At 46.4% G+C, this 27,772-nt stretch overlaps 1 protein-coding gene across 1 annotated transcript in view; it reads left to right on the top strand.

Moving 5' to 3' along the window:
- The window catches only part of LOC137776729 (transmembrane protein 132C-like), a 377,811-nt gene that overhangs the window by 271,905 nt on the left and 78,134 nt on the right, over positions 1–27,772 (top strand). The window lies entirely within an intron of this gene.

The following is a 27,772-nucleotide window of genomic DNA, read 5'->3' as shown; positions in this document are numbered from 1 at the left end:
CCCTCAGCCCCAAAGAGCAGTGAAAAGGTTTCCCTAAGGAAAATCGAGTCCTGTTATTGGAAAAGGAATATGCTAGACAGGCAGACTCAACAGATGCCCACTCCAGGGGCACTTCGACCACAGTGTACGAGGTAGCCCCTGTGTTCCGGTGGGAGCCAGAGTCTCCCCACACCTGGGCTCTTCTGCAGCACCCGCACTTCCTCGTTCTGGTTTACCGGACTCTGAACAGGTCTATTCCACCGCCCCCCCCCACCCCCGATTGCACACTCTTCCTCACTCACCCTTGGATCCCTCAAAGCATTGCACCCCTAAGTGGTGCTAATCAATACTTAACTAATTTTGATTCATCGCAATGCTACCATTTGGAGCTTCTTTTTTACAGTAATAGCTATTGTGTCTTGAGTGCCAACTATAGTCTGGGGAGGCACTTTACCACTTGCATTTGATCTTTGCGACAGGGAGAAACTGTTAACTTACAGATGAGGAAACTGAGGCTCGGACAAGTCAAGAAGCGTTTGCTCTTAGCTCATTGTTACCTCCTAAGGGAACAGTCTCCTGCCCAGATATGACTGATGATGTCATTTGCTCTTTTGGCCAAATTTGATTTGATTTGATTTTTTAATGTTATTTTTTAAATATTTATTTAGTCACACCAGGTCTTAGTTGCTGCAAGCGGGCTCTTTAGTTGTGGCTCGCTAGCTCCTTGGTTGCAGCACATGGGCTCCTTAGTTGTGGCATGCATGCGGGATGTAGTTCCCTGACCAGGGATCGAACCCGGGCCCCCCGCATTGGGAGTGCAGAGTCTCATCCACTGTGCCACCAGGGAAGTCCCTCTTTTGGCCAAATTTTAGATTCTCCTTCCCCAGAGCCCCCTTCCTGAAGGCAGATGAGGGCTTCCGTTCCAGAAAATTGGCAGGGATTCAACGTAGACTGGATCTTTCCATGAGATCAAGATCCATGGGCTCAGGGAATTCCAAGTAACAACAACAACAACGACAAAAAAGCAAGCTCCCCTGAGGCACCAGGCATTGATTTCTCAGCCCTCATAGAGGAAAGGCCTGTATCCATGAGCTGTATCACTGGGTTTAGCCAGTTCAGGTAGAGAACACAATCTCCAGATGTCCTTAGCACCCCTTATTATGTGAAGCCTGGCCTCTCCACACATTTTCAGTATGTGACTGTTCCCTGAAGACGCTTGTATTTGCACCCCCTTTCCTAAGGGGTCAGTGGATGACTAATAGGCCACAGCAGAGGTAACTTGTGGTCAAATAAAGGACTGACATCTAAGGAAGCTTCGCTCTAAAATTCCTCATTATAGATGCCTCCCTTTAGGTACATACTTGGTCCTTTTGTGAGCATGGATTACCCTATGCTTCCTTTAACTTTCCTGGCAGCAGGATTATGGCATAATAACTCTGACCAGCCTTTACATGGTTACAGGATAATTTCCACCCCCCAAATGGTAAAATCATAAAAATGAGCATGTGTCAGAAGTTTTAGTTGACCAGTGATTAATGAGGGAACCTGAAAAACGTTATAACTATTCAAAGAAGCATTTGGAAAGCAGAGACATATATAGGCCACGAAATATACGGAGGTGAAAACTGCCTTTTTCCACCGGGGTCGGGGGAGAAATCAGTTGTCCCTCCATTGGACATACTTTATTTATATGTCTATTGACAGGAATTCTTTACATTGCTACCATCTATCTATAATTTACAGAATAGGTTCAAAGATGGTAATAAGAAGGCTGCATTCTAAACAAGGCATAATTTTCCATCAAAGATACTCAGTCTTTTGGTCCGTTTCAGTCATTTGCAATATTTCCTAAGGATCTGCGGACACCAGATTATCAGAGGCTGAAATTGTCTGTCTCTCCTGATATCACATGCCCCTCTGGTCTAATTCATGATGGGGACCATCCCTGCAGTATCAGCTGCGTCCCCTTGTCTGTGAGCGTTGGGGTCAAAGCCTTCTCTCCAGAAGCCTTTGAAGTTATTTGGGACAGAGAAGAGCCTGCCATTGAACAAGGAGAGGATGGTCACATCTGCGCCGTATGTAAAGGCATGTTCTCCCTGTTCAGTGGTTCCTGTCTTTGAGCCCTTCCTCCTCTACACGAAACTTGACTTTGCATCAGTAAGTTGCACCGACTGACAAGTGGCACTCCTGCAGTTACTCTGTAGCAATAATAACAGCTGACATGTTTGTGTGCTTTCTGTTTGTGGGAGGTTTTGCCAAGCACTTTGCATCTCTTAACTGTCCCACTGGCTCCTCTACAATTATCCCTGGTCCACACATGGGGACACTGAGACTTTAAGAGCCTAAGCAACTTGCCTGGGACAGCACCACTCATGGGCTGCAGAGCTTCAAAGGCAGGTCGTCAGACTCCTGGAACGAAGCTTTTGTTGTTGCTGTTTGTCGATGATGGTGCTCATGGCGAAATAGATTTTATATGGTGCTAGGAGAATGCTGCTCGGAATACTTGAAAGATGCTTTAAAAATTCACCTCTCTCTTGCCTTCTGTTTCTCATGCGACTTTTTTCTGCTGTTTACAAGGGGGTTTTTTTCTAATTCTTTTCCATGGTGGTTCATTACAGGATACTGAATATAGCTCCCTGTACTATACAGTAGGACCTTGTTATTTATCTGTTCTGTATATAATAGTTTGCATCTGCTAATCCCAAACTCCCACTCCATCCCTCCTCCACCCCGCCCTCCCTCTTGGCAACCACAAGTCTGTTCTCTATGTCTGTGAGTCTGTTTCTGTTTCATAGATAGGTTCATTTGTGTCATATTTTAGATTCCACATATAAGTGATATCATATGGTACTTGTCTTTCTCTGTCTGACTTCACTTAGTATGATCATCTCTAGGTCCATCCATGTTGCTGCAAATGGCATTATTTCATTCTTTTTTATGGCTGAGTAGTATTCCATTGTATATATGTACCCCATCTTCTTTATCCATTTGTCTGCTGATGGACACTTAGGTTGCTTCCATGTCTTGGCTACTGTAAATAGTGCTGCTGTGAACATTGGGGTGATGTATCTTTTTGAATTAGAGTTTTGTCTGGATATATGCCCAGGAGTGGGATTGCTGGATTATATGGTAACTCTATTTTTGGTTCTTTGAGGAACCTTCATACTGTTCTCCATAGTGGCTGCACCAATTTCCATTCCCACCAACAGTGTAGGAGGGTTCCCTTTTCTCCACACCCTCTCCAGCATTACTATTTATAAACTTTTTGGTGACGGCCATTCTGATTGGTGTGAGGTGGTACCTCATTGTAGTTTTGATTTGCATTTCTCTAATAATTATTGATGTTGAGTCTCTTTTCATGTACCTATTGGTCATCTGTTCCCATACAACATTTTTTTGAGATATAATTCACCTGCCATAAAATTCACCCTTTTAAAAGTCTCAAATGTTTTAGTATGTTAAGAGGTTTGTACAACGCTCACTGCTACCTAATTCTAGAACATTTTCATCACCCCAAAAGGAAACCCACACCTGTGAGCAGTCACTCGGCCTTCTATCCCTCCCCCCATCCCCACCCAGCCCCTGGTAACCACTCATCTTTGTTCTGTCTCTACAGATTTGCCTGTTCTGGACATTTCATATAAATGGAATCCTACAACATGTGGCCTTTTGTGTCTGGCCTCCTTCACTCAGCATGATGTTTTGAAGGGCCATTCATGTTGTTGCATGTGTCAGCGTTTCACTCCTTTTTATTGCTGAATACTATTCCATTGTATGGATGGACCACAGGCACCTGGGCACTTTTCCCCCACAGCTTTATCGAGGTATAATTGACGAAGTTATATATTTAAATTATACAGTGTAATTTGACATAAGTATACATTGTTAAATGATTTTTCTTTTTTTTTTTTTTGGTGAAAATGCTTAAGATCTACTCTCTTAGCAAATTTCAAGTATACGTCACAGTATAATTAACTATAGTCACCACGATGGACATTAGATCCTCAGAACTTATCCATGTTAATAACTAGAAATTTGTGCCCTTGGACCAGCATCTCCTCATCCCCACCCACTGCCAACAGCCCCTGACAACCACTGTTCTACTCCCTGTTTTTAAGAGTTCAACTTTTTTTTTTAAGATCTCACATATAAGTGATAACAGGAGGTATCTGTCTTTGTCTGTCTGGCTTATTTCACTTAGCACAACGCCATCCAGTTTCATCCATGTTGTTGGATTTCTTCCTTTTCACGGCTGAGTAATATTCCATTGTGTGTATATAGACCCCATTTCCTTTCTCCCTTCATCAGCAGGGACCTGTGCTCTTAATCCCATCTATTACTGTCTCTTGTCACTGTTGGGAGAACAATTGTCAAAGTAACAGTGGGAGATGCACCCCCCATATATACTTGGAGGCTGTGGCCCTGGCTCAGGGTGGAAGGGGGAACCCTGGGGCGCTGGAAGACACACCTTCCCTGAGCCAGTGGAACTTGTCTCCCACGCATCCTTGGAAGCCAAGCTGCTCCCGTGAAATAGTGCAGCGCTGAGCCCTGGGGTGAGCACCTGCTCCCAAGTCTTGGAAACATTCCTCTTGTAAACTGATTGGCCCATAAAGGGATTGAAGAGCGCCTCTGGGCACTGGCTGCTCTGCTCTTATTAACTCAGCTCTCCTCCTCCGGCCTTGCCCTCCTGAAGTGGCTATTGATCTTTTAAAAGTTTTATAATCTTATCTTGGGGTCACAGAGAGAGCGGATGCCTTTAACTCCCCCCAGGGCATGAGATGAGCCCGGCTCACTTCCCACTAACCGGGTATCACACTTTGGGTCCTATCGCCACCCACCCTGCCTTGTTAGAAGCCTGGAAATGCCACCTTCCGCTTTGCTGACCTCAGATGACTCTGCAGGGACTCCAAGACACCCGTGGCAGAGTTTCCTAAACGCCATTCACGATCTTTGTCCTATCTGCAGAACCTCCGTACCATTATTATTCCGTCAGTATTTTAAATGAAAGCCAGCTCGTCTTGTTTTCTATTGAAATATGTTTATTTCCAGAGGAAACTAGAAGTTATTCCTGAATAAGAAAAACCCAGTATCAGTTGCCATAAAAAGGAGGCAAACATAAAAATAAATGCAATTAAATTCCTGGCCTGGGGAGGTCTCCACTCTTGTGGAGACCTGTGGTCCTGAAAGGCTCCCCTCCTCCATTCTGGAGGCCCCAAGAGAGCTTTCATCTTCATCCTTCTCTTTTGTAGGAAGAGAAGGATGCATTTGAAATGAGAATGTAGGTCATGCCTGGAAGCTAGGCAAGCTGCATGCCGCCCACCTCCCAGCCCTAGAGATTCCACTTAAAATCATCTTGAGTGCTAGGTGCTGTATGGGTACCTCACTAAGGGGAACGTTGGGCTGTCAGATGGTCGTTTTGTTACCGGAAGTGGGGTCCGGCTGCTCACCGCTCGAAAGCCAATAAAGAGGCCAGGTTGGTGGAAAGGAAAGTTTGCTTTATTTTGGATGCTGGCAACGGGGGCTGGGAGGATGGGGAACTCCTGTCCAAAGGCCGACTCCCCCACTGACAATCGGTGGGCAAGCGCTTTTATAGACGGAGGGAAGGGGCTCTGTGCAGAACCAGCACAGGCAGCTCCGACAGGCATCTTGAAACTGGTCATCGGTGGTCTGACCAGCGTCCTCTTGATGGTTTTCAGTACAGTGAGTCTTCAGTTCCAGGGTCGGTTTGTTCCCATTTCCTTGAGGCCAGTTCTCGGAATTGTGGCAGCTTATGTCATGGCTACAGTCTGGTCATTGTGTAGTTAACTTCTCCACCTGGTAGGGGTTTCAGTATGTATAAGACAGCTCCCAGGATATGGCTCAGAATATGATCTATAGCCCTTGAGGAGGAGCTAAAGGTCCTTGACTCTGCTTAGTGACTAAACTGTTATTATTTAGTCTTGTTGGACTGTTCTCCTTTGTTTCTTCATTTTTCTCACTTCTCTGATTAAACTTATTCTTTGGCTGAAGTTTTTCCACAGACAGAAGGCAGGCGGAGGACATGGGGGGGACGGACCATAGGGTCCTGCTCCGTTTCAGTTTCTTGTCCTATCATTCAAGGTCGCATCCAAAGGTCACTGTCAGTCCTCATCTTCCGCCTCAACCAAGCCCTCCTTCACCTCCATCTGAGCTCCTTGGGTGCCCACTCATAACTTGACTCTTCCTGGTTCGCCCTTCAGTAATGCCCATCCAATGTCATTTGCTACCTTGAAAGCCTACTTCCTATCTGATAATTGATTATCCAATGAAGATTATTTCCCAAATAGATCTTTTCCTCCTATTAAGCTTACCTGTGGCTGGGAAATTTTAAGGTTGCGTGCTTGTTTTTGGGGGGTTTTTTTTAGTAATAAAGAATTATAATTAGGGAAGCAGAAACACCATAGAAGCATTATTCTAAATAAAAATAACTGGACGTTGGGACTTCCCTGGCGGCACAGTGATTAAGACTCCCTGTTCCCAGTGCAGGGGGCCCGGGTTTGATCCCTCATCGGGGAACTGGATCCCACATGCATGCCACAACTAAACAGCTTGCCTGCCGCAAATAAGACCCAGCACAACCAAATAAATAAATACATATTTTTTTAATGACTGGAGATTTTTATAATTAGGGGATTATTGGTACTACCCCTGCCTGCTAACGATTAAAGTGACTTCCCAAAGTCTCTTCAGGAAAATGCTGGAGCTACAAACAAATAAATGAATGAATAAACACTGCTAAAGAAAAATAAGTTCTATCCATGGAAGTGGTGAGTGGCGCCATCTTGAATTTCAGGGGTAGGTGCAATGGTGGAGCTCCTGCAGCCCCTGGAGTGGTTTCTGGACCACTGGTTGGCTGGAGAGTGGGGGCACATTAAGGAACCTCCTTGGCCTGTCTCCTGCATATCTCACCATCTAGCGGCCCAGCTTCATTCACACATTGAACAGATTGGCCCTTATTGAGAATCGTTTCCGCTCTAATGTGTTCCATTAAGGGTATATCATCAGTCATCCTATCGACACATTACTCTGAAAGCTGTTGAAAGAGTGACACGTGGTGCAAATATGCTGGGGTGGGCAGGGAGAGCATAAACAATCTTCTTGCATGACCCACTCCTTCTCCTACAAACGAACACCTTGACCCCTGGTTCCCTAGTCAGATAACTTTGGGAAATAGTGCAGTCTGTATCCCCTTTCTTGGAGTGTCCTAGTGCACATTGCATAGTAAGGCTCAAATGAGTCCTGCAGAAGGAGAACATTTTGCTTCCCAAATGTACTGGGTGACAGAACCTCCCCCCCGCAGTGGGGTACACCCAGGGAGCCCGTTTAGAGAGGTGATGCATTCACTGTGCTCTGTGCCCTCCTCCATCCTGGGCAGGGGAGAGGGAAGGAGAGAAGTGTGATGAGCCAGAGTGCCTGCCTTCAGAGGGCTGCCAGTTCCCCCTGGGGAGGTGAGGCTGCCTGATACTGACCTGAAATTAACCAAGATGCGGGTCCTGGTCCACTTGGCTGTACAGATCCAGAGGGAGATAAGGATGGTCCTGGTCAGTCAAGCAAGGCTTCATGGGGGAATCTGAACAACTCCAGGCCTGGACAGACAGCTTAGATTTAGCTAAAGAGGAAGGGGAAGGTCAGGGAACAGCAACAGCATACACACCTTAAAGCCCGGCGTCCCCAAGCAGTGAGGAAAGATTCAGGAGGAAGACAAGAGTTCAAAACCCGCCATGTGCACTGGCTGTGGGACCTTGGCCAGGTGAGTTCATCTCTCCAAGCCTCAGTTCCCTCATCTATAAAATGGGAATAATTCTGTGGCGAGTTGTTCTAAGGATGAAAAAAATAACAACCCACATAAAGATCTTGGCACAAATAAATCTTACTGCACCATTGCCTGGCTAGAGGGAAGCCAAGGTCTCAGCCCAAGTTGGAGGATTGGACCACCAAAGGACATTTTTTTATTCCATGCAGAAGTTGTAAAATGAACACATTTTACCTAAAAGTCTAGATTTCTGAAGGCTCTTGCAAAGGACAGAAGTACATTCCACTTGGCACGAATGGCGTGGGACCAAGACTCAGCTGGGGACGTTACTTAGCAACCGTCCCCATCCCGCAACAGGGAACTTACACCACCCACTCACCCACCTTGTTACACTTGGTTATGTGACTCACCCTGCCCTCACAGACATCTCCATTTTCACTTAGGTTCACTTTGGGCAGGATAATCCTTTGTCGTAGGGTCTATCCTGTGCCTTGTAGAATTTTTAGCAGCATCCTTGACCTCTACCCACTAGATGCCAATAGCACTTCCCTAAAAATGTCTCCAGACATCGCCAAGTGTCCCCGGAGACGGAGGGCAAAATAACCCCTATTTGAGAACCACTGGTGTACCCCCAAACCCTCCTGCCCTCCAGAGGTTGAGGACACCATGGAGAAGTAAAAGGAGGTCAGATTAATGGGGGGAACACTGGGGCTGCAGATGTCAGGGAGAACTTTGCACGGGTTTGGGCGGCAGGTACAAAGCCGTTGCAGTGATGCCTGTAGATGTGGAACCGGCACCTGTGAGGCCCTCAGACTGGATCACAGCGCTGTCCCCGTTCCGGGATTTCTTCTTTTCCTTTCCTTTCAAACTACACATTTACAAGAGAAATGTTTAATTTGCCAATCACAGTGAGCTCCCGAACCCAGCCAGCCCTTGACCAAATGTACAGCACGTGTCGGCGGCGAGGCCTCTCGCAGACTTCTGCGCCATCAGCGAGAGAGGAAACACTCTTTATGGCGTCTGCAAGGGCCACGTCGCATCGGTGGGTTTAGCAATATTTCATAGCTCGCTTTGACTTTCCTTTGAAGGCGGTCGATTTTCATCACAGCGGTTAGGAAAAAAAACAAAACAAAACCCTGGCTCCTTGAATCTGAACTTCTTTCCCAGTCTTTAAAATGCAAAGTTCACAGTTATAATGACCAGCCGGGATATTAGACACATTTCAGACCCAGCTGGAGTGTATTTCAGAGCCAGGCAGCTGATGTCAGTTTTCCCGAATTCTCATCTCTTTTGACTGCGTTAGCTTGACGGGGCTCTGGTTCAGGGCGCTCCGAGTGGTACCAACTCATAACGGAACCAAGTTATGAGGAAATGGAGAAAGCAGATGTTTTATTCACATTCCCTGAAGAGATGAATTGGGGGTGATGTATATCGCTGATGGTTTATGCCATTGAGAAAAGTGGAGATGTGAGCCGGCTTTGCAGACCCAAAGAAGTGGCTTCAACCCCACGACTCCTCTCTGCATTTTTCTCAGCAAACCCGCCCCCTGACCATGTGGCAGATGGGGAACAAGAGAATAGAGGGATAAAGATTAAAGTGCTATGAGCCCAGGTTTCGGGGACCACAGGGCTTTGATGGAGAGACAAGCATATAAAAAGGAAGTTGAAAATATTTGCAGCCCATGTAACAGACTCACGTGAAGTAGAACCAGGAATGAGAAACAGAGAAACAACCCGATGGACAATACGCAAAGAATATGAACAGGATGTTGGCTGAACAGGAAATAAAAGTTGCCAATAAACTTAAGGAAAAGTGCTCAGCTTGACTGGCGATTAGGGAAATGTACATGAAAACAGTGAGATGCCGTTTCTCACAGGAGAAGTGGAGACTTACACACCCCATGTGGGGCTGTAAGTTGGTACAGACTCTTTGGAAAACAGTTTGGAATTTTCTATTCAACGTGTAAGTGTTCAACTCTTATGAGGCAACTTCCTGGTGGTTACACTCACGAAAAAGCATCTATGCAAAAAGACTTTACGATATACAGTGGAATATTACTCGGCCATAAAAAAGAATGAAATAATGCCACTTGCAGCAACATGGATGGGCCTAGAAATGATCATACTGAGTGAAGTAAGTGAGACAGAGAAAGACAAATATCATATGATACCACTTATATGTGGAATTAAAAAAAAGGATACAAATGAATTTATTTACAAAACAGAAATAGACTCACAGACATAGAAAACAAGCATGTGGTTACCAAAGGGGAAAAGGAGGGGGAGGGATAAATTAGAGGAGTCTGGGATTAACAGATTTGTGCTATTATGTATAAAATATTCAATATCTTCTAATAACCTGTAATGGAAAACAATTTGAAAGTTAATCTGAAAAAGAATATATATGTATAACTGAATCACTTTGCTGTACACCTGAAACTAACACAACATTGTAAATCAACTATACTTCAATTAAAAAATAAATGGTTAAGATGATAAATTTTATGTTGTGTGCATTTTACCACAATTAAAAGTAAAAAGTAAAACGAAGGGGGATATTTGTAAATGGCTAGCAGATCTCTGGAATGGTATACAGTGCGAGGGGATCTGAGAAATTAAGGGTCAGAGATGAGAGAGAAATTCCATTTGCACCATATTCTTGTCTTGTTTGAATTTTTGTTACTGTGCGTGCGTGTTGCCTTTAAGAGCATCTTTAAGTGTCAAAAAATGGTGAATAATTAGAATCGCCAAATATACTTTAACAACATAGGTTATAAATACGTAATGTATATTTCTATGTAATTCATGTTATGTATTTATATTAATATATTGTGTTTATGTAAGTAAATAGTGTATATTATAAGGATATATTTAGCAGTGTATATTTAGCGATCTCTGACCTAGTTTGCAAGACCCTAATTCTTCTTTGTTGTGGTTAAAAGGATTATAAGCTGCAGGGTAAAAATGGGATTTGGACTTGGCATTTTTCCACGGTTACATAAGCAAAATAAAACTGCCAGACTGCTGTCTTTACTTAAATATTCCTTAATGATGTGTGAGATTTTGCCTCTGCATCCTCCCTTTTTTTTTTTTTTCTTTTTCTTTCAAGAGAAACAATCATGCCTTCCGTGGAAAGAACAATTGTGGCAAATATTAACCGGGAACTAAACTGTTTGTCTCTTACATAAAAGCCAATGGGAACGCACATCGATACTTAATTGAAAACAAAGACCCCTGGCCGCCACCATGCTAGGTGGAGGGTTTTGTTTGTTTCTCCCCTAACTTCTCTCCATCCTGAACACATCTCTACAGCCACGAGGGGCTCACGTCCTGGCCTTCCTGCCATCCCAGCAAACTGGCTTCCCTGGGAGAGTGTCCTGGACAGCTGTTCATCACCTCTGTGGACACAGAGATCACAGGGAGTGAGAGAAAGCTCCATGCTAGGGACCAGGAGATGCTGAGTCCAAGTTCCTGCCCTTCATTTTTCACTTAGGGCAAGATGCACAGATACTTTAGGCCACGAAAGAGGAAGGAGAGGGAGTCAGAGTTTCTCAGTGCTGCTTTGTTCAAAAGATGTTTCCCATCGCTTGTATGTGGAATCCTAAAAAAGAAGGGTACAAATGAGCTTATTTACAAAATAGAAATAGAGTCACAGATGTAAAAAACACACTTACGGTTACCTGGGGGGAGAGGAGGGAGGGAGGGATAAGCTGGGAGATTGGGGCTGACATGGACACAGTACTATGTATCTACTATATATAAAATAGAGAACTAATAAGGACCTACTGTAGAGCACAGGGAACTCCACTCAATACTCTGTAATGACCTATATGGGAAAAGAATCTCAAAAAGAGTGGATAGATGTGTATGTATAACTGATTCACTTTGCTGTACGGCAGAAACTAACACAACATTGTAAATCAACTGTACTCCAATACAAATTTTTTTAAAAAGATGTTTCCTCCTGGGGGTGGTGTTTACAGTGGTTGTTGGCAATGGTGAGCGTCACCACCTAAATAAGTCGCTAAAGCAGCGTTCCCAAACTGTCACGTGAGACGGCTTGATTTGGACCACCCACTCGGGGACATCAAAGCAATCGAGTCACAGAGAGAGAAGATGATCTCCTGTCCCTTGTTCTCTGAGTCCTTCTGAGGAGTCAGCTGTGGGGCTCAGGATTCTCTCCTGCAACCAGATCTAATGCGTGTATTCACCTGGTTGATTTCGTGTTGGCCAGTGGATCTCATTTCCAACCGGATGTATTGATAGAAAATTCTGTGTTTAGGAAGTGCATGTAAGTTTAAGGAAAAAGACCATTTACAGAGAAAACACCAAGGTATGTACTTAGATTTGGCCACAGGTCATGTAGATGGTGTGACCTGTGGCCAAATTTGAAGTTTGGGGACCTGCAGTAAAGGGTGACAGTAATAAAAATAGCAGCAGCACTTAATGCCAAAAGAGAGCTCCCTCTGGGTCAGCGTCTGTTTGAAGCATGGTGTGTATGTTAACTCATTTCATTCATTCTTGTAAAAACCCTATGGGGTGGACATGGTGATGTACCCCATTTTAAAGACAAAAAACGACCTAAGCGTCTAGAGTATGAAAAAATTAAGCTCAGGAGAGGAGCCATGGATGGCTGTAAAGTCCCCGTCCAAAATTACGTGTAGTGCACTTCTTTATCTATTTACTTATTTATTTGTGAATAATTAGAGCCTTTCAGTTGTAAATCACCTTGGGTTGTAGGAATGAAGCTTTGACCTGGTGTGTGAAGGACGGCAAAGAGAAAGTCAGGGATTGTGTTTGCAAACTGAAGAGACTTTCTTGCACACAACTCAAAGTTCCCACTGTTTTGACGAGAACATTTACTGAAGGGCTCCAGGCTGGAGCTGCCTGACTAAGCTCTTGGGACTGGATGACAAACAGAGTTGCCAACGGGTGTCACGTTCAGTGGCAGGTACCAGATTTTCATGCCTGTTTCCTATGTTGAGCGGCATCAACGGACTCCCCAGCTGGACAGAAGCCAGGGGCAGCTCTCTCTTGATACGAGATCCAAAGGCAAATACACAAGGAACAGAGCAGGAGTTAGAACAGAGTGTGAGACCCTCACCTGTCAGCCATCTCCTGACAAGCTGTCCTGCTTCTAACCCCACAATGGCCTTCCTTTGCCCTCAGGGTCAAGTTCAGCCCTTTGAACATCCTGCACCCCTCCACCTAGATCTTCGTCCACACTTACCCTTACTCTTCTGTCCTGCCCTCTCCCGCCTGCCTCCACCCACCTCAGGGCCTTTGCACATGCTGCCCTTCTGCCAGCAGCGCTTTAGCAAGGCTTCCTTCATGGCTCAGATTTCAGTTTAAATGTCCTTGACCTTCTCTCCCCACCCACACATCTCCCATCCCATTACAAGCTCCCTACATAGCTTGTCTTTATAGCATTTTGTCACTGTTTGTAATCATAGATTTGCATAATTATGTATTGCCTATTTTTAGCATTAATTCAGGAGACTGAATGTGAAATAGGCAAGCATTTCCTAAGCAAGCATTGCTTGACACGCTTTCATAAATTCAATTGGCAAAGAAACAACAAACCCCAAAATATTTAGACGGTTAATTACTCAGAGCACAGCCAGCAGTGTGAGCTTCATGATGGCAACAGTCTCCCCGCCCCAGGGTGGGTGGGCGCTGTAGACTGAATATGTTACCCCAAAATTCACATGTTGAATCCTAACCCCCAATATGATGGTATTGGAGATGGGGCCTTTGGAGTGATTAGGTCATGAGGGTGGAGCCCTCATGAATGAGATTAGTGCCCTTATAAAGAGACCGCAGAGAGCTCCCTTGCCCCTTCTGCCACGTGCAGACACAGCAAGAATATGGCCATCAGTGAACCAGAAAACAGGTCCTCACCACTAAATCTGAAAGTGCCTTGATTTTGAACTTCCCAGGCTCCAGAACTGGAGAAATAAATCTCTGTGTTAATAAGTCACCTAGTATATGGTATTTGTTAGAGCATCCTGAACAGGCTAAGACAGTGGGGGTGCTGCAGAGCAGCCCCAGTGGAATGGGGTACACAGAGGGGTCTCTGAGAGATGCTAAGCTTACAGGGACACCCCCAAACTCACAAGGGCTGCTGGCACACCTGCCCAACCCTTGCCCTGCAGCCAGACACTATTTTTTATTCTCCTGGCCTGGAAACAAATCTGCCCTCTGCCCCGGAGGGAGACACTATCTCCAGCTTCCAAGGCTGTTTGCGTAGCATGAAAGGCTGGTGTCAGACACACAGAAATGCCAGAGTTAGCTCCCGACACAGAGGCAGCAGCTGTTTTGCTCAGCATGGATTCTCCAGGGCTCAGAGTGGCTGTATGATGCATGCACAAATGACAACCTGGATCCAAGTTCCATTTCCTCCTCTTCTCACCTAGGCAGCCTTGGGCAATGCACTTAAACTTTCTGTGCCTCAGTTTCCTCATCAGTAAAGTGGGGATAACAAGGGTGCTTATCCTAAAGGGGTTTGATGAGTATTAAAGGCTTAGAATGGTGCCTGATACACAGTAAGCCGTATGTAAGCGATAAAAGCTAAATATTACTGTCTGATGGTGATGGATGGTGATGATGACGATGATGATGATGATGAAAGCAGTATGGGGCGGCAGGTTCCAAGTCACCCTTCCCCCACTGCTTTTTACTGTCCCCCCCCCCTTTTTACTGGCACCAGGCTGAGCAGAAGATGCTGTTACACGTGGTGCTTCTTTTTAGTGCTTACATACCTGGGTCAAGTCATTCATTTTTATTCCCTACTTGGCCTCCATTAGGCATTCAATTCTAGGACCCCCCCCCCCGGGGGGGGAACAGAAGCTCTACCATTTTTACCCTTCTCATGTAGCTCACACCTGTAGCACACTTCCTAGTCTATGGCAAGTGCTCAGAATAGATGTTCAATGAATGAACAAATGAATGAATGCACTTCTCTCTGGTTCCCAAAGCTGAACAGGGGCTACAACTGGACCCAGCAGATTTCCACTCAATATAAAGAAGAGCTTTCCAACCATCAGGCTGCCAACAGGTGAAACTGGCTGCCTCAGAAAGTGCCGAGCTCTGTCCTGGCTGGAAACGGGGAGCCGAGGCTGAGGTGTCACCTGTCAGGACAGGCACGGAGGGAACACCTGCCGGAGGGATGGGAGCATGGCGGATGCACAGCCAGGGCTCTGAGATCCACGGAGTCCCTTTCCTTGCGGACCATTTAACATCAGGGCCCTGGCCCTGCCATTTGTCATTGTCAAGGACTGAGAGACCTGGACCCTTCTGGGACCTCTGAGGACCAAGTTCCCTTTCATAGGAAGCCTGGCTCTGCTGTGAGGACACTGACAGCAGCTACAGTGTCTCCTCCTTCCTCATGCTTCCTCTCTCTTCTCTTCCCCTTCCTTCCCCTCTTCCTCCTCCCCCTCCTCCCCTCCCCCTCTTCCTCCTCCTCCCCCTCCCCCTCTTCCTCCCCCTCCCCCTCTTCCTCCTCCTCCCCCTCCTCCCCTCCCCCTCTTCCTCTTTCTCCCTCCTTTCTTCCTTTCTCTCCCCCTCTCCTCTCTTTTCTGTTCTCTTTTTTAAAAATTAAGATAAGAGAAAGAGCTCTCCCCTCAACTAAGCTGGAAGCGTGGGGCTTTTTTTTAAATTTTTATTTATTTTTATGTCAAAAATGTTATTGAAGTAAAGTTGCTGTATAATATTATATAAGTTGTAGGTGTACAATATAGTGACTCACAATTTTTAAAGGTTATCCTGCACTTATAGTTACTGTAAAATATTGGCTCTATTCCCCGTGTTGTACATACATCCTCAAGTCTATCTTTTACACCTAATAGTTTGTACCTCCCACCCATCATCCCTGTGGTGCCTTTCCCCCAGACTGGTAACCACTAGTTTGTTCTCTATATCTGTGAGTCTGCTTCATTTTTGTTATATTCACTAGTTTGTTGTATTTTTTTGGATTCCACATATAAGTGATATCATACAGTATTTGTCTTTCTCTGTCTGATTTACTTCACTTAGCATAATGCCGTCCAAGTCCATCCATGTTGCTACAAGTGGCAAAATTTCACTCTTTTTTATGGCTGAGTAGTATTCCATTGTGTATATACACCACATCTTCTTTATCCATTCATCTGCTGACGGACACTTGGGTTGCTTCCATATCTCAGAAGTCTGATGCTTTTAACATTCAAGCCAATTCTGTGAGGGATGGGATGTCACTCCCATTTGGCAGGGCTCTGCATAGAGACACTTTCCCAACATTACACAGTTTAGAAAATGGAATTCAGGTGTTTACCTGGATGTGTCGGACACCTGCGTGGGAACTGGAGTCCATCAGATCTGGGTTCAAATCTTGGTTTAAAAGCTCTGTGTCCTTACTTATTCTGTGTGAGCTGAATAGGATCACATTATAGGACCGTTCTGAGGAACAGTAAACAACACTCAGTGCAGTGTGTCTGCACAGGTCCACATCTCTTTCCCCACCTAATCCACCTGTTTCCAATTCAGTGGGCAGTGTTGAAGAGCGGAGACGCATCCAGGTGGTTCCTGACGATCGGTTTCCACGCTCCTGAGCTCCTCCCACCCTCTCTGATGGAGTGTTTCATGCTTGTCTGCAGAATCCTGGAAAGAGTGCTCGCTGGTGTGTTAGGAGCCTGGCTTCCAAACCCCTGTCCGGGAAAGGACGCGGGGCTCCTGTTTGTACGACCAATAGGAGGCTTGCTCTCAGCCCTCAGCTGAGGAAACAAGAAAGGACAAAGAAATCCGGCCAAGCGAGGACACTTCCTCTCGCTAACGGCTTCGGCAACCCCTCTGGGATCAGAATATCGTCATCACCCGGGTGACACCATGTCGCCTGCAGTCTGGCACAGACCCCCAGCGGGGTCCCTACAACTTGGGAGGCCAGGGGCAAGGAGATGGACCTGTGAGATGATGCGTCAGCTCCCGTCTTTGAGCATTTATTCAGCGCTAGGTCACGCGCTGCGTGCTTCCCATCCACGATGAACAGTCCCTGGTACTCTCTTGTTGGTCTGTTTGTCTGTTTCCCCAACGCCCCGCCTGCTCCGCGATATGCATGCACTAGGATGAAACCTCCAGGAGACGCAGGATCTTTTTTTTGTCGCTGCTGTGTCCCCAGTTCCTCAGACATCGCCTGGGTGTTGAGGCACTCAGAAGCTATTTTCTTGAAAGAACGCATGTTGCACGGAGTAGGCGGAGGTGGTCAGAGGCTCCCCATGCCGCAGCTGGAGGACTCAGAGCCGCGGTCCCTGGCCAACGAGGCTGGGAATTGCGGAAAGTAAAAGAACAGCTGTCGCAGCTGCTTTGTAACACTTCGGTGTGCAGAGGCTCTGGGATTGAAACTGTATTTCACCGAGGACGATGTTTCCATTTCCAGTGTGAACACAGTATTATTTAATTCCCCACAGCCCTCGGTCCGGGGAGCCCACCTAAACGGACTTTGAGATGAAATTGCAGCCTTTAAACTGATTTCTCAAAGGATGTGGTTCATTTCAGCATCTTTACCCTCTCTCCGGGCGGCTTCCAAGACACCTAAGAACGGCTTTTTTTTTTTTTTTTTCTAAATTGGAGGTCCCCTCAGAGTGCCTCAGCTAAATAGTTAGGACTCCGGTGCCTTTGATGTGAAAAATCCTGCCCCCGGCTCCCCCCTCCCTCCATTGTAGCTGTTGGAGGGAAACCAGATTTGATGCTGGCTGCATCCTTCTGAAGGGAGAGAGAGCTTGCCAGCAAGCATTCCTTTCTTACGATGGGTCAAAATGGTCAGTGAAGCTGGAGGAAAAACACTGCTCCCCGGAGAACAGGGTGGGGAAATATTGTTTTGATCCTCCATTGACTTTTCCATCCCCTACATTTTTTTCCTGATATCTGATTCTCTTGCTGTGTCTGGTGATGGCTCCCGGGGGGGACATATGTTCATGGCATCTGCCTGCCTTTCAAGCCAGGCCGCCGTGGTGTTAGAACACAAGGAACCGTTTAGAGATGAAAGAGTTTGATGCAGCTTCCAGGTAACTTGAGGAAGGTGGGGACGTCTCCCGAAGCTGTGTCTCCAGGCACTGTTTTCTCCCAGAGTGCTGACATCTGTCTGATGTGGGATAAACACCACTGTGTCCAGAGTGTTATGACGGAACGGAGATGATCTGGTCATTTTACCTCCTTTTACAAAAGGGGAAACTGAGGCCCAGGGAGGGGCCAGGGTCAACCAGGTGTCTCGGTCAGGGTTGTTGATTAGAACGCAAGAGAAACCCGAATCTGGGAAACTTAAGCCAAAGGCAATGCATGACCCAGAATAGGAGGAGGTCATCGGAAGCCAAAGGCAGTGCATGACCCAGAATAGGAGGAGGTCATGGGATCGGAAGAGGCAGAAGGGCCAACTCGGGAACGGGAAAGAACCAGTGAGACACAGAGGACAAGGCGACGGTAACCAGAGCAGGAGCCTTGAGGCAGAGGGGTCAGCTAGAGTGAGCCGTTCAGCCATTCCTTCCTTTTTCTCTTCTTTGCAACACTTGGCGGTCCAGGTCCCAGATGGGCGCGCCCACCTGGTTAAGCCATTGGCCATACAGCGCTAGAAAAATGGAGGATTCAGCCGCTTCATCTGTAAAGTGGAGGCGGGGGAGTAATGACCAGAAATTAACCTCCCGTCACAGCTCGGTATAATAGGAGAAGGCTAATTCTCCAAAAGGAAGCTGACGTGCTATTAAATCATATTAAATTGGGTGGATACTGGGGAGCTCTGAAAGGAGAAGTAGCCACTACATCAGGGCCATGGCCATCTCTTGATTCCTGATCCAGCGTTCTGTCACACTGGGCTGCCTTCTGTGTAGGTTCTGAGGCGATGGGATGCATGGCTTGAAGAATCTGCTTTCCCCCTACCCTTAGCATGACAGCCCCATCAGACTTCAACGTCACCGCTCAACGAGCTCTTCCGACTGAAAGCCATTTGTTAACATTGATTTAGTCAAATGCTTTGTCATCCCCATGGTCCAAGTCACTTGTATGACTGAAGATTCGACTTTTTTGGACGGAGGTAGTTCTTTTCAGCTCGTCTATTTTCTATTAAGGACATTTTCAGGGCACTTAATAAAGCCTTTCCCTAAACTGGAAATGCCAAGTGGTACAAGTCGTGTCGAGTTGAGAGGGGATTGTTTGGCCAGGAGGCTTGGCCCCGTGCCTGTCCTTAGGACACTGAAGGGCCTCTGGAAACTAAAAAGGAGGTCTGTACGGGCAAGCTGGGCTACCCCTTGCTTCCTAGGGAGTATTGAGTTCCCCACTGAGCAACGACAAATTGCAGATTCTTGAAGGATTGCCGAAGCTCTCTGCATTTCAACAGTCCGCCTCTAGAAGTGAGTTTCCTTCTCGCCACCGTTTCTTCGGCTTATTTTGGCTTCCCCGAATCAGCTTAACCAGTTGGGCGTGCCTTTTGGGGATGTTGCCGATAACTGTCGCTAGGAAAGAGTAAAGGTTAGTTTCCAGGATGACTGGCTGATGCAAATAGCAGTGTTATCCAAGGATCGTGAAGCTGTGACAGAGGAATCTATGCATTCAACTAATAAAGATTTATTCATCTCTTCCTGCGTTACCAGGCACTATTCTTGGTGTGGTGGCGGGAAGGGGGTTACAACAGAGACCAAGGTGGAGCAAGTGTCTCATCTCAAGAAACTTCCGTCGTAGTGGGGAAGACAGAAACTGAGCAAAGGAACACCAAACAATATCTTCACTAGTGATAGATGCAATAATGACAATCTAGCCATACGATTGTTTCTGGAAGTGGGTATTGGAGAATGTCTACTTGAGTTACGTGTTCAAGTGTTTGAAGGTGTTGGCTTCTATGCTAAGTGACGAGGGAGGCCATGCAGACAGCAGGCAGGGGAAACAGCAAAGACAAAAGTGGGAATGAGCTTGGCATGTTCATGGAGCAGACAAGAGTCCCAGTGCAACCGGAGCATAGCGATCAAGGGAGAGAAGGCGAAAGAGGAGATCAGAGGGGGAGGATGGGTCCAATGAAAGGATTTCAGGTTGTGTTCTCATTGCGACAGGAAGCCAGGCAGACTTTTAAGGATGCACATGGCCTTAGGAGGTGTGTATTATGCAAAGGCCCCCTCTGACTCCTGGGAAGAGGATAGGTGGTAGAGAGACAAGAGTAGAATCTGGGAGAACAGGCAACCACAGTGGTCCAGGAGAAAGATGAAGAGGGCTTGGATTCAGAAGGTCACAGTAAAGAGACAGAGAAGTAAACTGACTCAAGATATATTTGTAAGTAAATTCATTTGTATCATTTTTTTTTAGATTCCACATGTAAGTGATATCATATGATATTCTTCTTTCTCTGTCTGACTTACTTCACTTAGTATGATCATGTCTAGGTCCATCCATGTTGCACAAAACAGAAACAGACCCACAGACTTAGAAAACAAACTTGTGTTTACCAAAGGGGAGAGGTGGGGAGAGGGATAAATTAGGAGGTTGGGATTAACATACACACACTACTATATATAAAATAGATAACCAACAAGGACCTACTGTATAGCACAGGGAGCTCTGCTCAATACTCTGTAATGACCTATGTGAGAAAAGAATCTGAAAAAGAAGAGATATATGTATACGTATAACTGATTCACTTGGCTGTACACCTGAAACTAACACGACATTGTCAACCAACTACATTCCAATATAAAATTTAAAAAATGATTTGGTGAAAAAAATAAAATAAAACGGCAAAAAAGAGAGAGAGATTTGGAGGCAGAGCCAACAGGGCTGGCTGAAGGAGTGGGTAGGGGGAGGGAAGGTGGGGAGAGAGAGAAATCAATCCTTGTTTTCAGCTGTTGGGCTTCAAGGCTGGGGGGATGATGGTACCACTTACCCCAGTGGGAAAGACCAATGACCCAAGGATGAGAATATAAGCAATAAAGCCTGTTTAAAGAACTAGAACCCTCAGTATCAAGCAGCGCGTTCCTCCTTTTAATCCACCTTCTAAGTGGCCAAAGAAGATGTTAAAGAGGGGCTACTGATGCTGAATCACGTTGACCCTTCTCTCTCCAATCTGCCCCATCCACTCCATCGAAAGTACTGATGGGTTCCTCGCTCCCTACCTGCCGGCTCCCCACGCCACGCTGCCCCCCGGCCCAGCCGCCATGACTCTCCTCTGAGGTTATGCGTCCGCCCCCTCGCTGCCCCTCCTGAGCCACTCTGCCCACGGAAGCCGGAGCGGTCTTTCTCGAATGCAAGTCTAATGAACGCTTTTACACCAGTAGCACCCCAAGTCCTTCAGTTAGAGCTCCACCGTGCTCCGGGGTCTTGGCCTGACTGCTGTCCAGTCTCAGCTCCCACACGGGGTCTCCAGCTCTCTTGAGACCCAGCTGGGGGCTGAGCCAAGGGGCACAGCTGCCCCCCCCCCCCCCAAGTACATCCACTCAACATGATGCCTTTCTGGTTTGTTTTTTTTTTTTTTTCCTTTAAGAGAAAACGTCAACCTGACGGTTATTAACTGTTTTTAAAAATGTTAGAGGGATGAGTATGAAAGACCCTGATCACCACCCCCAGCACCAAGCAGTGACACCGGGTGCCGGCCCCGCGCTGCCCTTTCCAGCCTCAAGCTTGCTGCCCGGATGTTAGGACGTGTCTATAACCAGGCTCATTGAACTCCAGCTGGTTGTCTTTGGGTCCTCAAAAGATCTCCACCCACGACAACCCCTCTTCCTGAATTCCCTTGCCTCTTTTTTCCTCTGGCTTACATCTACTCAGAGTTCAGGTCTGAGCTCAGAAGTCCCCGTTTTAGGGAAGCCTTTACTCACCCTCTTGGCTGAGTTATCCTGATTTCAGGGCTTGCACTTGATGGTCTTCGTATCCAGGCTTTTAGTGGGTGCTCGTTAAGCGTCTGGCGGATGATCGTGGACGTTGAGTTCCTGGCAGAGCCAGGCGGTGTGTGGACCCCCCGCTGCACGTGGGGCTGGTGGTGTTTGTGTGGAAATCGTGCTGGGAGTGTGTGCCAGCTGTTTGCCGATTTGGTCTCAAGTCTATTCTGCCATTCCCTTGCTCTGTGGTCGGTCGCTCCAAACTATGTTTGCCAGGATCCCTCAGCAGCTGAATTATGGTGATGTTTAGCCAGTGGGAGGCGCTGGTGAGAGATTGAAGTAGGATGGGGGAAAGAAGTCAGGATATTTGCTGCCCTCTCTGCTTCAGATGGTGTCTCAGGCAGTGGGTCCTACGTCTTCTTGGCTCTTTTCCCACGGGGCAGCTCTTGACTGCAGCTCTCCCCCAGTGACCTAGCTCCTGGGGTCACCAGCCCCGCCCTTTGTCCCTTGACCCTGGAAGGGCATCTTTTTTCCCATTGATAATCTCTGGTTCCCTCGCCATCCCGTGTGCCCTCTCCGCCCCTCCAAAGCCTTTGTAACTAAAATTAAATCTCCTCTACAGAACTACCTGGGGCAGGCTCAGTTTTCTGACTGCTGACCACAGTACAAGCAGCATCCAGAAAACTGATGCTTTCTAGGGTCTGGTGGGTGGAGCGTCCCACAGCACTGGGGAACCGGACACAGAGATGAAGGGCCTGGATGCTGGAGCCTGCCTCTGCATTCATGCTCTGGATGGGGCTGTCGTCTTGGCGCTGCTGAGTTTGGTACAAGAATAAGGTCTCTGTATTTGAAATCATTCCCTTAAACGAAGAATAAGAAGCAGTTCTCTTTTTTCCCCAGTTTTATTGGGATATAATTGACATCCAGCCCTGTAGAAGTTTAGGGTGTACAACATAATGAGTTGACTTACATACATCATGAAACGATGCCCACAGTAGGTCTACTGAACATCCATCATGTCATAGAGATACAACATTGAAGAAATAGAAATATATATATATATTCCTTGATGAGAACTCTTAGGGTTTACTTTTTGAACAACTTTCATTTATTACATGCAGCAGTGTTCTTAATCTTTATCACGCTGTACATCACATCCTAGTATTTATTTATAACTGGAAGTTTGTTGACTACATTTATCCAATTGCCCTCCCCCAAGCCCCGGAAAAACAGTTCTTCTTAACCCTGGCTTCACAAGGGGATACCCTCGGAAGCTTTATCAGAAAAAAAAATAATGACATCCGGCCCACCATAGACCAGCTGAATCTGAAGGGAAGAGAGGAGAGTGTTTCTGAAAAAGCATTGGTGCTTTGCACGACAAGTTATTCTGTTGTGCAGCTGGGGTTGAGGACAGAGATTGCCAGTGTAAATTCCCCCAGGATGAGGATGGCATGGACCCCCAAATCCAGAGAGAAGTGGTAGAGCCAGAATTAGACTGCTTTCTCAACTCAGGCAGAACCCCGCCCCCGGCTTGGAAGACGCCAGGGCGGCTGGATGCTGCAGAGGGGAACAGGGGACCAGAGCAAAGCAGCCCCAGGACATGCTGCATCTGCATTCACTCTGGTCAGTCTCCTCCCTGTGTTTTTAGCCAAATAAATGGGAAACTAATCACAAGCGGTGGGAATTCTGGTGGAGGTCTGTGACCCACTGTGGGCCACAGTGCATTCACTTCTGTATCTCAAGTACCAAAGCGCCTGCCTGGCACAAAACAGGGGCTTGGTAAGTGCTTGATGGATGGATGAATGGTGGGTGCTGAGCAGAGCTCACTTCTGTTTTCTATTTTAGAGTAAAACTTCCCTTTATCCCCTCTGGTCCTTTTAGTCTTAGTGGTTCGTGCTGCTGCAGAGACCCTCAACTCATCAATTACAGACATTAACTGTAAATTATACTTTTGCATAGTTAATTCAGCCTCTTCATTATGTATTTAGTGGTGCTCAGCAGGCTTAAAATTCAATAGCAAGCTTTGGAGCAGATCCAGTTTCTGTCTTCTGTGATATTTGGAAAAGGCGAAGTTTTAGTAGTGGACCTTGGGGCATGTCTTTCCTGGAAGAGCTCCGATGGGCTCTGCTTTTTGCTTCTCCCTTGGACGGAGTTCAACCCTTCTGGAAAGGCTGATAGCTTCAAAGGCTGCATCCGCCCTCTTGTCCAACTGAGCGGGGAACTCCTTCTCCCTTTTTGAGCTGAAATGAATATTAACCTGACTAGTGGAAGGAAAGAAGGATGTGAATATCAGGGGACCCGGCTCCTGGCGCATCACTCATTCATTATTCATTCGACAAATATTTACTAAGCATCTCCCGAGGGTCGGCACTGTGACGTATCACGAGAATATCACAGTGAACACTACAGCGTCCTTGCTCTCATGGAGCTCTCAGGGGAGAAAAAGGGGAGGGGGCAGATGGCAAATGACCCAATGCCTATAAATGTATACTGTGTTGTGTGATGATGTGGATAAAGTGGCTGGCTGAGCCGTGGGTAACAGGGTGAATGTAGTGATGGGTGAACCGCAGTGATGTCTGGGGGTGAAGCAAGCGCAAAGGCAGTGAGGTAGAGGGAAACTTGGTGGTTTTGAGTGGAATAAACTAGGGAGAAAATGGTAGAGAAGGAAATTGGTGCAATAGTGGAGACAGGGACATCGTATTATCAGGAACTGGGAGATGAAAGCATTGCTAATTCCGGGGCCAGGCTCAGAACGGCCCCTCAAAAAACACTTGCTCTGCCATGTTCAGCTTCCACTAACAAACGTCGTGGGTGTGTTTCCAACCTACAAATCCAGTGTGCAGACCATATATATACAGCTCTGTTCCTTTACCTGTCAGTGCTTTCAAGGTCTGCCTTAAGCCCTCATTCTACTTGGTAGCAGAAAAGTTAAACTGGTTGATTTCAAGTTTGCTAAGGCATTTCAGGTTTAAACTCGGTTGATTCAGTCTTTCGAGCTCTGCCCCATTTTCTTCAAAATTGACCCAGGTGGGAAGGATGATAGCTTTGGATGGGGGTTGGGGGGACCTTGGGTCTTCAGATACTCTGGCTCATGGCTCATCCACAGGGATGTCATCCAGTGCTAAGGTGTGGTCATGGTTCAGTGCTGATGTTCATGAGGTTTCCATGTTTCTACCTGGTCTCTGAGTGCACCATCCATGACGTCTTTCCCTGCAAGAGAAAGACTGCAGGAGACTAACTTCAGTAGCTTTCCCTGGAACTAGGTGAAAATTCCATTGCTTTCCTGTACCACTCAGGCCTTAGGAGACTGGGCAGTGGAGTGAGCTCCCTCTCAAGCCCTCCCTGCCCCTGGCATCTTGAGATAATCCTATCAGACTTCTGCCATATCCTGCTGGCAAAGTGCATGGGAGACTCTAAGGTCCCTTAGGAATCAAGTGAAAGACTTGTATCAGTCAGAGACATCATCTTTTATCCATTGCTGTGTAACAAACTGTCCCAAGCTTGCGATCTTCAAATAACTATTATTTCTCAATAAATGGGAATGTTCTGGGCAATCCCTCTGTTGGTTTTTCCTAGGCACTCTTATGGAGCTATATTTATCTGGTACAATAGTTTGGAGCCGGGATGGCTGGGCCTCACTCTCTCCACATGATGTTGCATCTGGGCATCTTCATGATCCAGTTGGATCTGAGGGATGAACTCAATGCTTTCCCTCTGGAGAAGGGACTACCGTGGCAGCACCAGGAAGCCAACCACATTCTGAAGAGCCTGCTGGGTGGTATGTGGGACCAGGCTGTCTCCACCTGCATCTCTGAGGCCCTCTTAGCAGCTGCATTTCCTAAAGTGTGACCTAATTTAGCTAAAATTTCAGCAGCTTGAGAATTAACGTATCACACATTCCTCATATGTTGGGTGCATGTAAGCCACAGGCTCTACTGCCAGGTAAACAGAAGCCAGCAGTAATGCAGGACCACAACTGAGCCTTCAACTGTGTGGCCAAGGGTTCCCTGGAGCCATCGTGGGGGACTTTGACACAGGAGGCGTCTAGAAGGACTGGAACCTTCCATGTGCTTACTCCCCACCATCAAGATCTCCACTTGATCCACGGTTTTGTTCAGCTTAACCTGTGGTCCATCTCATCTACCCATTTCTTTTATTAATTGTATTAGCTGTCAACAATTTGCGCAGCTATGTGCCAGGCTCCTAGAGTGAGTTAAGCATGTACATTTATCTCCCTAAATATGCACAAGACCCTGCAAGAGCAGAACATATATCCCCATTTCAGAGATGAGTAAACTGAGGTATTGAAAGCATGAGTAACATGAGTAATGTCTCGAGGGTAAATGTGAGGCTCGTATCCAGAGCTTTGACTCAGAAAACACGTGCGCACACCCATCCACCATGCTGAAGAAAGGAAAATAAGTGACAGGACCTGGTCTAGTCAAATTCAGGGTCAGAGCTGGAGGCACACCCTGCCTGGGAGGGATGCTTAGATCAGGATCCAGGGACCTTGGGTAAGGTCTTGTTTCTCCCCACCTGCTGTGTTCAGCAAATCCCAGGACACACGGCCTTAGGAGGACAAAGATGTCCAAGTCCTGCCAGGTTACTGAACAGGAAAAATACTGTAGCCAGAGCTACCACTTGATGAATAGTTGTTTTTGTATTCATTCAGCTTTCCACATATTATACCTTTTATCCTTCCAACAGCCTCATAAGGGTGGCTTATCACAGATCAAGGAACCGATTCTTCTACAGGTAAAGTTAGTGGTTCTTCAACTTTGCTGCATATTAGAATCAGCTGGGGAGTCCTTAAGAATCCCAGGTCCCAGGTCCCACTCCAGGCCAGTGAAAGAAGATCCCTGGTGTGGGACCCAGACCTCAGAATTTGTTAAAGCCCTCCACCAAATAATTCCAGATAGTCATCGAAATTGAGAACGAATGGGTTAAGTAACTTGCTCCAGATCACACCCCCACTAGAGAGCAGAGTCAGAATTCACACCCAAGTGTGTCTTATTTCAGAGCCCACGGTTGGAATGCCTACCCAATACAATTGCTGCATGAACACTAGAAAGCAAAAAAATAATCATCATTCAAAAGCAAAATGCTTGGTGATCACACGGAGAGAGCCTTTTTTGGTATAGCAGTAATGTTCGACCTTGGCCACACATTAAAATCACCTGAGCTTTTGAGTGTTGTTTCCCATGTAACCAGACGAAAGAACGAATCAACTGCATTCATAAGGGATATAAGCAGCCTGGGGTGGAATTTTAGGAGACAGATCATGAAAGTGCCATGTTGTGGACTCCACTTTTACATCTGATAAGCCGCATAGTTCGGAAGGCAAGGTAAATAAGACATAATATATGTTTTTTAGCTTACAGAATGAACAGTCATCAATTTCTTATCTCACAGGATTATTCTGAAAAATACATATTTCAGATTTAAGAAACTGAAATGTAATAACTTTACTGAATTTTTTCCTAAGCTCTGAAAGTCTTTTGAATAAAGTTATTTAACATCAAAAAGAAAAAAACACCTGAGCTTTAAAAATACTAATATCTGAGTGACACCTCTTGAGATGCTGATTCCATTGGTCCAGGGTAGACCCAGGTATCGATAGTTGTTTTTTTTTTTTTTTTTTTTTTTAGTCTCCCCAGGTGATCATAACATCCAGCCAAGGTTGAGAGTCCCCGCTTTGTGGAAAGGGAAGGCTCAGGTTACTTCCTTAAGGGTTGCAGTTCACCTTTGAAGCAATGTCATTGGCATCAATATGATTTGCGTAAAGTACTCTCTTTCCTCATCCTTCCACATTTACCTGCTCCTATAGATTTTTAGGCTTTGGAGACTGGGATAGCGAGAAGGGGAAAAAAAATTAAGTCTGAGCTCAATCTAGTCCAAGTGTGTCTGGAAACGGGGCAACCTTCAAAGGCTTTTCTCCTTCCTCTGCCCTTCACCGTTATCCTGCATCCTGAATTCTGCCCTGCATGTTAATTGCAGAGAGCAGGAATGGAAGAGATGACTCTCTCAGTAACAGACCAGATCCTTTCTCACTGTCCTGACATATTGGATTAGGGGATGTTAGCTCAGCTCAGCCAATCAGATATCCCCGCTCAGCACTTTGAATGTGGGATCAGTGGTGCAAAGCATCAAGGACAGTAGAAAATTCGTTTTGGCATCAGCAGTGGCGTCCCGTCTAGAACTGG

This window comes from Eschrichtius robustus, chromosome 14 (assembly GCF_028021215.1).
Source record: "Eschrichtius robustus isolate mEscRob2 chromosome 14, mEscRob2.pri, whole genome shotgun sequence".
Classification (NCBI taxonomy): domain Eukaryota; kingdom Metazoa; phylum Chordata; class Mammalia; order Artiodactyla; family Eschrichtiidae; genus Eschrichtius; species Eschrichtius robustus.
Note: the sequence above shows the minus strand (reverse complement) of the source record. Positions and strands in the feature narration are given on the sequence as shown.